This window comes from Galeopterus variegatus, unplaced genomic scaffold (genome assembly GCF_000696425.1).
Source record: "Galeopterus variegatus unplaced genomic scaffold, G_variegatus-3.0.2 Scaffold6297, whole genome shotgun sequence".
NCBI lineage: Eukaryota > Metazoa > Chordata > Mammalia > Dermoptera > Cynocephalidae > Galeopterus > Galeopterus variegatus.
The window spans coordinates 30,738-42,404 of NW_007732408.1; the positions used below are offsets into that span (position 1 = coordinate 30,738).

The 11,667-nt window shown below is 38.3% G+C and overlaps 1 pseudogene; it reads left to right on the forward strand.

Annotated features, from left to right (window-relative positions):
• Nucleotides 1-1,532: 1,532 nt before the first annotated feature.
• On the forward strand, nt 1,533-5,242 carry LOC103606108 (annotated as a pseudogene).
• Nucleotides 5,243-11,667: the final 6,425 nt, after the last annotated feature.

Below are 11,667 nucleotides of genomic sequence, written 5' to 3' on the forward strand. Positions count from 1 at the left end.
CATTTATTTTTGCTATTTACTTTTTCAGTATTCTCAGTTGCCATAATGTCCTGCACTCTATATTCTCTTTTGCCCTCATGTCCTACACTCTCATGGACATGGTTCTTCAGACTCTTTCCTTTTGTGTTTCTTAAAACAGAATATCTGTAAATGGGTAATTTATGAAGAAACAAACTCTATGTCTTCCTGTTCTATTCTGGAGGCTGAGCATTTCAAGATCTAGGGGCTGCATGTGGTACCGGCCTTGTTTTTGTTGGTGATTCTTGGCAGAATCCCAAAATAGAGTAGGATATCACATAGGAAGTTGATAAGAAAATAAGAGGTCCAGGTATGAGCCTTCTCTACCACCACATCAGAAATTATGGACCTGAGACAGGCTTAGCACAGGGCATAGAAAAGGAGAGTTCTGGATTTTATAGAAGAACCAGGACACTCATGGTATGAAGGTCAAGTGAACCAAAGCTTTCAACTTGAGGGTCTGAGATTGCTGTTTGGAAGTGGAATTTGAAGTTACTATTCTCTTCTCTTTGTAAAAATTATTCTAAAATGAGAAAGAAATTTAGAAACGTACAGGAGACTATTTTTTATGAGCATAGTAGCCATGCAAAGCTCCAGTGCATAATACTAAAGCTTTCATGAGCAATGAATTATCAAGTGGGAGTGTGTATTCCAGAGTTTGGGAAGATGATACAGGTTGATTCTATAAGGAGTCAACAGCACCTTTTCAAAGATGGTGGGCAAAGCCCTGGTTGGAGAACCAAACATTTTAGACTAGCAAGGTGTCTGTAGGGGTGGACTGAAGTTTCCTGTAGAGTAGTGGTTTTTGAAGCACAGGAAGTCAGGTTAAGTGAGTAATTTGTGGGAGGCTCTTTTTAGGGTGGGAAAAAGGAGATTTTATTTGAAAAACTTCCACATGCCTATAGCCACTTCCTAAGGAAGAGTAAAATGTATAGAAACATTAATGCAAAATTCTTAACCTAAGTCATTTTCCTCCATGTGTGATGAAAAATTGGATCATTCTGCACCTGAAAGTAGTCAATGATGGAAAACCTGGCCATATTCAAAGCAGAAGAATGAGAAAAAGACCTGCAGGAGATAACCACTATTGTTATAAAAATAAAATAGGGTAAAACTGTAGTAATAAAGTAGAGTTTTAAAAAACACTATTGTTATAAAAATGAAATAGGGTAAAACTGTAGTAATAAAACAGAGTTTTAAAAAGGGTAAGAAAACAAATGGAAGGTGATAAGCAATTATTTAAAATCTACAATTAGGGAAAAGGTAAGAAATATCAAGTATTTCATCATGATTTAAAAACAAAAGTGAGTAAAGAAGCAAAGAAGAATGTGACGTAATGTAAGAAAATATATCAATACAGCACAACATTATGTGGGTAAAATGAAAACCCATATACTCTTGAAACCAATATGCATTATTGATTTTTATAAAATCTTTTATTACTTCAGTTGGGAGAAACTTCTCTACCTTTACACGAGCATGCAATAAAATATGCTTATGTGTGGCTCATGGATATGGGTATTTTTTTTGTCATTTCAGATGTCCAGATAGTCAATGACCTAATTGAGAGGAGCCAAGAAAGTCATGGTAGACACTTGTGGCAAGGTGTAATCATCAATGGCAACCAATCAGCTGAGGAGAGAGTGGAGTTAGGAAAATCAGTGAATGCATATTCAATGGATACTTTAAATCTGGTTATAAATAATGAAAACTATTCAGGAGTGAGGCATGAGGAGTTTAACAAGTGTCAGAATGCAATTCTTCCAGAGACTGATGCCATGTGTGCTGGAAAGAAAGCTTATGAGCATAACATATCTGAGGAATCACACAGTCATCATGAGCATCTCAGTCAGCATCCTAAGATTCCAGCTGGACAACTTTATGAATATAGTGGAAATAGACAGTCCTCCAATACATTGCCAATAATATTTGCATATAATAAAATTCATATGGGTGAGACCACTTGTAAATATAGTGAATATGGGAAAGCCTGTAATGAGTCATGTGTCATTGCCCAAGAGATAGCTCAGGTAGGGAAGAAAACTTTTCAATGTGTTGTATGTTTGAAAATATTCTATAAAAATGCTAAACTTACTCAACATCAGATTATACACACAGGAGAGAAGCATGATAAATACAGTGAGTGTCAGGAATCTTTTATTAAGCAATCACACCATATCACATATCAGGGAACATCTACAGGGAAAGCTTTTGTCCAAAAATCAGCCCTCAACAAGCATCAGAGAATTCACAAAAGTAAAACTACATATGAATGTAAGGAAAATTCAAAAGCTTTCAACCAAATGTCAGCCTTCAGCATGCATTGGAGAACTCACCCAGGTGATAAGCTGTACAAATGTAATGGATGTAGAAAAACATTTAACAACAAGTTACCCTTCAGGATGCATCAGTGTGCTCCAACAGGGAAAACACCTTATGAATGTAAAGAATGTGGAAAAGCTTTTAAGCAAAATTCCCACCTCAGACTGAATGAGAACATTCACACAGGTGAGAAACCATATGAATGTAAAGAATGTGGAAAAGCTTTTAAGTTAAAGTCACAACTCTGCAGGCATTGGAATATTCACAGAGGCGAGAAACCATATGAGTGTAAGAAATGTGGGAAAGCTTTTAAGCAAAAGTCATACCTCAGCAGGCATCAGAGAATTCACACAGGAGAGAAACCATATGAATGTAAAGAATGTGGAAAAGCTTTTAAGCAAAATTCCCACCTCAGACTGAATGAGAACATTCACACAGGTGAGAAACCATATGAATGTAAAGAATGTGGAAAAGCTTTTAAGCAAAAGTCACACCTTAGACTGCATGAGAACATTCACACAGGTGAGAAACCATATGAATGTAAAGAATGTGGAAAAGCTTTTAATCAAAAGTCACACCTCAGACTACATCAGAGAATTCACACAGGTGAGAAACCATATGAATGTAAAGAATGTGGAAAAGCTTTTAAGCGAAAGTCACACGTCAGACTGCATCAAAGAATTCACACAGGTGAGAAACCATATGAATGTAAAGAATGTGGAAAAGCTTTTAAGCAAAATTCAAACCTCAGCATGCATCAGAGAATTCACACAGGTAAGAAACCATATGAATGTAAAGAATGTGGAAAAGCTTTTAATCGGAAGTCAAACCTCAGACTGCATCAGAGAATTCACACAGGTGAGAAACCATATGAATGTAAGGAATGTGGAACAGCTTTTAAGTTAAAGTCACACCTCAGCATTCACCAGAGAGTTCACACAGGTGAGAAACCATATGAATGTAAAGAATGTGGAAAAGCTTTTAATCGAAAGTCAAACCTCAGACTGCATCAGAGAATTCACACAAGCAAGACACCATATGAATGTAAAGAATGTGGAAAAGCTTTTAACCAAAGTTCACACCTCAGACTGCATCAGGGAATTCACACAGGTGAGAAACCATATAAATGTAAAGAATGTGGAAAAACGTTTAACCAAAAGTCACACCTCAGCATTCACCAGAGAGTTCACACAGGTGAGAAACCATATGAATGTAATAAGTGTGGAAAAATGTTTAACCAAAATTCAAACCTCAGCAGGCATCAGAGAATTCACACAGGTGAGAAACCATATGAATGTAAAGAATGTGGAAAAGCTTTTTATCGAAAGTCACACCTCAGACTGCATCAGAGAATTCACACAGATGAGAAACCATATGAATGTAAGGAATGTGGAACAGCTTTTAAGTTAAAGTCACACCTCAGACTGCATCAGAGGATTCACACAGGTGAGAAACCATATGAATAACGAATGTGGGAAAGCTTTTAACCAAACGTCACACCTCAACAGGCCCCAGAGAATTCACACAGGTGAGAAACCATATGAATGCAAAGAATGTGGAAAAGACTTTAACCAAAAGTTGTGCCTCAGGAAGCATCAGAGTACTCACACAGTTGAGAAACCATGTGAATGTAAATGATGTGGAAAAGCTTTTAACTGAAAGTCACACTGAGCATGCATCAGAGAATACACAGAGGTGAGAAACCATATGAATGTAAAGAACATGGAAAAGATTTTAACTGAAAGTCATACCTCAGCAGGCATCAGTGAATTCACACAGGTGACAAACCATATGAATGTAAGGAATGTGGAAAAGCTTTTAAGCAAAAATCACACATCAGCATGCATCAGAGAATTCATACAGGTGAGAAACCATATCAGTGTAAAGAATGTGGAACAGCTTTTAACCAAAGTCAACCTTCAGCATGCATTAGTGAATACATACAGGTGAGAAGCCACGTGAATGTAATGAGTGTGGGAAAAGGTATGTTTACAATGTCACAGTTGAGAAGACATCAGGATACTCACACAGGAAAAAACTCCTTATGAATGTAATATGACAGGCCTTGTACTGGAATTCCCCCTAACAGACAAAAAGGAATGCACACATAGGAAAATCTCAGTGAATGTAATTTGTATGGGAAAAGATTTTGTGAGAAGTCATACCTCAAGACATCAGAGAACTTGCATCAAGAAGACCTATAAATATGCAATTGTCCTCAGGTATTGAAGAATGTCTTGAGGACCCCCTATTGATATAAAAATTTGCTGATGCTCAAGTCCCTTCTGTAAATGGTGTAGTGTTTGTGTATTTCCAATTCACTTCCTGCTGTGTCCTTTACATCTGTTGTAGATTACTTATAATACTGGAAGAAATGTGAATACTACATAAATTGTTGTACAGTGTTGTTTTTCAGTTGTAGAATTGTTTCATTTATTGTTCTTATTTATTTTTGAGGATTTTTGGTAAGTAGTTTCTTGAATCACCAGATGTGTAACCCTCAGATTTGGAAGGAGGAGTGTAATGAGTGTGAAAACATCTTTTTTCAAAAGTTTCAAGGCTGGCTATGGTTAGAGCATTTTTGTTTATAACATTGGTGGTCATAACACAAATGATCTTCATACCAGCCATGTGCCACAAAATAAATAAATAAAAATAAAAAGGAATCACATCATAGCTGACATTAGAGGATTTAAAGAGGGGAGAAATTCTATATGGATTGAACTGACTGCGTCTTTTTAAAATAAAACCACTCTTTTCTCTTGTTTGCATAGCCTGCAATCTGAGCATTCCATGATTGGGTGAATGACTGTATAATTTAACTCTGTTCAGGGAAATGTAGATATAAGTGGTGAGCATTACTTCCAGTACAGGCAACAAAATAAAAAATTTTTTCCATTCAGTTGTTCCTGATTTCTCATGTTCTCTGCAACTGAATAAAGATGACTCTTGGGTGGAGTTGGGGGCCACAGGTGAAAGAAATCCACCCTAATTTAAAATAGAAGAAATTGAAGAAACCACGGATATTCTCACCACTATCCCAAATCGTCCATTTACACATAATATAAGAAATTATTTCCTGTTAAGCCATTTTATGTGTGCCCTGTTTGCATTAAAACACAAGGAGTTCACTCCAGCTAAATGATTTTATAAACTTTCTGAGAGAATTTACCAGTTCTTGTATATGGGAAGAGAATCCTGTGTTGTCACCATTTGTACCCAAGTCAGTTTGTGGGAAAATCAAATTATGGGGAGAAAGAATGCAATAGCTGTGAGACTTCTTATTGGGACAGCTCATTGAACAGTGGAAATAAAGTTAAATGTCTTTCTAAAGCTCTTAAATGTGTCAAAGCTTTCAAGAAAACTTGCAAAACTTTTTATGTCAGAATTTGAAATGTAGAGAAAACTATGCAATAAATGCAGATTTTCAAGTAGAAATGATAAATGGAGTGTAAAAGTATTTTTAACATTTTGAGTGTTACCAATATTCAAATGACTGGTAACACTGCCTTCCAGGGGACATTTGTCTGAAGACATTTTTGGTTGTCATAACTGAAGGTTGGGAGGTGCTACTCCATTGAGTGGGAAGAAAACAGATTGTGGTAAACAGCCTACAATGCAAAAGAAATCCACCTGACATGCAACATTTATGCATAAAAATGTTTGTTAAAATTTTTTCGTAATGGAATCCCATGACTGTGGAGAAGGAATATGTACACTTAGTATAATAAATAGTTTGAATGTAACGAATGTGGAAAAGACTTCCTTCGGGATTTTTGACATTAACTGCCACTCTAACTTCACTATATTTTGTTAAATATATTGTCTAAAGTACTGCACTACATAGATTTTTTTTTTAAATAAATTTGACCAGTAAGGGGATCTTAACCCTTGACTTGGTGTTGTCAGCACCATGCTCTCCCAAGTGAGCCATGGGCCAGCCCAGAGTTTTTCATACTCTCCTGTTTTAGGTCAATTTGTATGACCAGTATTACAAAACTATCAAAGGTGATTTTTTATGATGTTTGAACCTAATGCAAAGTGATTGTATGGATTGAACAGAAACATTTCTACATGAATGCACAAATTCACAGGCACATATCTGTAAACAACTTGTTTGAACTTATTTAAACAGCTGTGAACAGTAGTGGTCTTCTTATTTTACTCAGTGAAAAGCAGTGTCTGGAAGGGATACTTATGTTTTAAACCTATTCCTCATATTTTGAAATGGTGCCAAATCATAGGTATGAGTGTGTACCACATGCCGTGTAGCTAAGAAATCTTTTGTATTTCTATTTGTGGTGATGGAGTGCTATTTTGAATCTTGCCACTAAGAGGTAAATCCTGAATCTACTTATGCATGGCCTTGTGCATGGCTGTGCTTGTGTGTAGGCTTCCAGACCTAGAGAAGGGCCCAGAGCCTGTTTTCACCTAAGTAGTCTTCTCAAGTCTGTGGTGACTCCCTGTCTGCCCTCAGAGCCCTTGGTGTGGGGGAGACCCAGGCCCCAAAGAGGGGTATGAACAAGTAAGACAAAATGGTGTCCAGCATAGAAAGTGAGGGGTGTGGTTGGAGGCAGGGTCTCTGGGATCTTTTTGGGCAGGGAGGTCATTTCCATCTGCCACCATTCAGTCCCCAAATCTCTGGTAACAGTGGACAGAGTACAGCACCATCATTTATTTCTCTTTATTATTTTCTTCTTTCTGTTTTGGGAGGTTTAATTTTCCTCTTTTATCTAGGTTTTTAGTTGGAAAATTAGGTTATTGATTTCAGAACTTTCCTTTCTAAAGTGTATACCATTACAAACTTAAATTTTACTCTAATCGCTTTTTAAATTTTGGTATGTTGTGTTACTGTTTTCACTGTCAAAAAGTTTCTAATTTTAGTGTCATTTTCATGGCTCACTGGTAGTTTGGAAGTTTGTTCTTTAACTTGCATGTAATTGTGAACTACTGAAGTATCATTCAATTAACAATTTTCTGTTTAAATCCATTGTGGCCAGAGAACATACATTGTATAATTTCAATCCTCAAATTTATTGAAGATATTTTATGGTATCGCAAATGGTCTTTCCTGGAATTGTTCATTCAGACATATACCCAGAAGTGGGATTGCTAGATCATTTGGTAGTTTTATTTTTAGCTTTGTGACTACTTTATGCTAATTTCCCAATTGGTGTTCTGTCCTTTTTTTTTTTTTTTTTTTTTTGAGACCGCCACACCGCGCTCACCCAGTGAGCGCACCGGCAATTCCTATATAGGATCCGAACCCGCAGCGGGAGTGCCGCTGCGCTCCCAGGAACACACTCTCCCGAGTGCGCCACGGGCTCAGGCCCTCAACTGGTGTTCTAATACACCTTGTGTGTTCACACCTTCATGAATACTTATCTTTTATCTTTTTGGTAATACCTGTTCTAACGGGTCTGATGTGATCTCATCATAGTTTTAAATTACATTTTCTGTGGATTAGTGCTGTTGACTGTTTTCATACATCTGTTGGCCATTTCAAGTTTTTTAAGAAATGTCTATTCAGGTTTTTGTTCGCTTTTTCAGTAGGATCATTTGTTTATTCATTTTTGTTGAGTATTTTGAGTTTCGTCTATGCTTTAGATTTAGCCAATGTGAGATGTATGGCATGCAAATGTTTTTTCTGAATCTGTAGGTTGTCTCCTCACTTTGATATTTGTTTTATTTTCTGTGCAGAAGCTTTTCAGTTTGATGGTATAAATTTCTTCTAACCATGAGATTAGGTAAATTGAAGTTTTTACATGTGAAGTCTGTACATTATTCCGTTTCTTCTCTAGTTTCTACTGGATGTAAAATTATTTTAATTGTGTGTCAACAGTTCATCTAAAATGCAGCTATAGTTAACACCATATCATAGTTAGAGAAATGAGAGTTTGAGATTTAGGTTTGTTTCCTGAGGTCTCAGACTGGCTGTAAAACTTTCCCACCATGCCATATTCTTCCATTCTTCTGTGGAAATCGTGCTTACCAGTCTGGAAGCCTGGGTGAGCCTCTCTCTTCAACCCCACCATGTTACTGGCTTATTTGGCATGGGATCCTGTCAAGAGAAGGGATCTTCTGTCCTTAAATCAATATGCTTGGACCCAGGAGATACACCCCTTGACTTCAGTCATTGACCTTAAAAGGGTTAAAGCGTATCAATGAGTTTGAAACTGCACGAGGTATACACAACTTAAGACGTTGATTGACTTTCTTCACACTGAATATATTAGATATGTTCCTGTCAAAAAGTCATTTATGTGTCTTATGTCTGTAAGAGGACAAACTACACACAGCTTCAAATTACATTTCTTTTTCTTCAATAAACCAGTGGGAAGTATAACACGGAACTGACTAGCTTTGGATCCCAGAGCACTGACTTTTTAAAAAATTTTGAGAGTCAGTGGGTCCCAGATCCTCCAGGCCCAGGTGGAGAGACTTTCAGTCCTCATCGCTCTACCTTGAGAGCTTCAAAAAACCTATCAGTACTTATGTCAGCATTCCAGGGAACCAGAAGTTAGGAAAACTCTGGTCCTGGCTGAAGGTAGAGCAAGGCAAAGTCTTTACAAACAATCAGGGACTTGGGGGTGCTGGGCCAAACTCCATCCCTCAATCAGCACAGGCTCAGCTGAAGTGGGTTGCACCAGAATAATGTCTTTATTTCCCACAGTCCTCTCAGGAATGGTCATGGTTGGGTGTGTCCTCCTGGCCTGGAAGTGTATCAGTTTATGCTCAGTGGGCAGCTGTGTGTCAGTTTCCTCAAGGACTTCTAGGAATGTGGGACTTGCTTTGGGAGGTCACATCTGGGCTAGGACGTCTCCACGATCTACTTGCTCATACCAAACTTCACCCAACCAACATTGTGCCTTTGTCTTTGCAATTCCTGTGTCCACAGCAAGAGTGCCCTATCTTGCCAACACTTCTCTTAGGATTCCCATGGCTCTCATTGCGCTCAGTCCCCTAGCCACATTTAGGTGCTGGTTTTGCTCCCTTCCACCGAATATGAGGACTTTGCACCTTTCTTGGACCAACCTCTTCATGAATGTTCAGGATGTGAGCAGAATCCTGCACCCCACACTTGTCAGGTCTTCCTTCAACTGGATGAAAGAAGTGGCATAGGAAGGTGCAATGCGGGAAGAAATGGGATGGGTGGAGTAGAGACAAGAGGTAGTGGACAGACACAGAAAGAAGGTGAAGAGGACAGGAGAATACATTTGTTGAGTGTGACAGGTGCTCTGCCCACCAGTGGTGCAGGTGCTGCAGGTGCTGGTGTTGCTGGATAGTAGCCTCCAGGAGCTCCTTGTCCTTCTCTTGCAATAGCTGCCTTTGGGCTGGTGGTAAGTGGTAAGCACCTCTTTCTCATTCTGCCCTCTCCATCTCCAACTATGCATCTTACCACATGTTTGCTGCCCTCTGGCTGTGAAGAGAGAGCCCATCAGTGATGGTGGGCAGTCTCCTGTCCCACACAGGGAGCACAGCTGCATCTTCAAAGCCTTCAGGTTTGTCTCCACCAGCTTCAAGGCAGAGAAAGGGCCAAATGAGCAGGTGAGGTGAGATAAGATCCACCCTCCTACCCTGGGCTCATGTCCACTGAGCAGCTGCTATTATATATATATATATTATATGTAATATAACATATATATATATAATGTTATTGAAACCAATCCCAAAAGGAGGAATCATTAGCAATGTGTAGTAATATAACTTACTACTTACTCCTGGTATAATTCCTTTACACACAATAATTCAAAAGTGAAAGAATCATGTGCTTGTACCAAGTGCATTCATTTCTATAGGTGGAATGCCTCAATTTGGGCTTCCAGATGTACAGACAACTGGACAATAGAAGGCCAATGTTAATTGGGATATTTGACTCCTCTATTATCAATACATAATAGATCTAAAACAGATCATTAGAATAATTATTGCACTAGTTCCCTCCCACTACATCAGATGGTCAAGCATGATTTGCGTAGTTAATTCTGGAATTTTGGGTTTTTTTCCTTAGGCAGATCTCTTGAGCAAAGTATGCTGTAGTCACTAATGAAGAAATGATAAGAAATCTTATCTGCTCACTAGGAATGTTGCAGTCTCCACTGCAAAGGCTGTTGCTGCACAACAGCATATTAACATTTCTCGTGAGGGTAGTCTCAGATAATAGAATTGTTCTTGATTATCTATTAACTAAGTAAGGTGAGGTCTTTATTATTGTGAACACTGCATGATGTACCTGAATAAACTCTGAGGAAATTGAGACTCAGTTGCATAAAATAAGAGAGCAAGCCACATGGCTACCGTAAGCCTCACCGAGTTCTCCATTGTCATTTGATCTATGTAATTGAATGTCTTTTACTGTAGGTACATGGCTTAAAACCATCATGCAATGTAGAATGTTCACAAAGTTGGCATCTTTCCTTCATTCCTTTATTTTTAAACTATGTACTTGTTTTCTATTAAAGCTCTACAGAAATACAACTACTGACAAAATGATGTTTGCACTGTGCTCGAGATAACAACCAATACCTACAAAACAGATTAATTTAAACATGACACCTAGGAACAAAAGCACCTTTTTCTGCCCTCTTTGCTGCTCAAATATAATTAAAACATCTCGACACTGACTTGCAGTTGTTCATTACTTTCCCTGATATTAGATCAGATCCAGTGACTGCAACAGGTTGATCGCAGCATCAAGGGACACAAAATTTGACACTGAACTAATTTATCAGTAATGTTTTCAAAGAAAGATCTTGATCAAAAGGGGGAAATGTAAAAGTTCATGAAATCATTTTCTGTAAGATCAAGACAAAATAGATCCAGGAAAGGCACAAGGAAGGGAGGCTCATGCTTGCTTGCCTGAGGTAAGAATTGTTTTGAAGGACTTTCTAAAAACCCATCAAAAGTCCCTTCACTTTTCTATGTGTCCCCTGGCTTATACAAAACACATTTCTGCAACAGTTTATCATTAGACATTGTTTGCCATTACAGTAATTCAGTTAAGACCCTCCAATAAAATCCTGTCAGATAATGGCATCTCAAGCAATGAACTGATGACAAATCTGACTCTGAGCTTCCAGAACCAATGGCCTCTTTCTAATCAGCTTATGTGAACTTCTCCCTTTAGGCTAATAAAAGCTTTCTCTTGGGGCTGGCCCATGGCTCTTTTGGGAGAGTGTGGTGCTGAAAACACCAAGGCCAAGTGTTTGGATCCCCATACAGGGATGGCTGGTTAGCTCACTTGGGCTAACATGGTGCTGGCAACACCATGGTTAAGGGTGAAGATACCCTTACCAAAAATCTTTCACACACAAAAAACTATCTCTT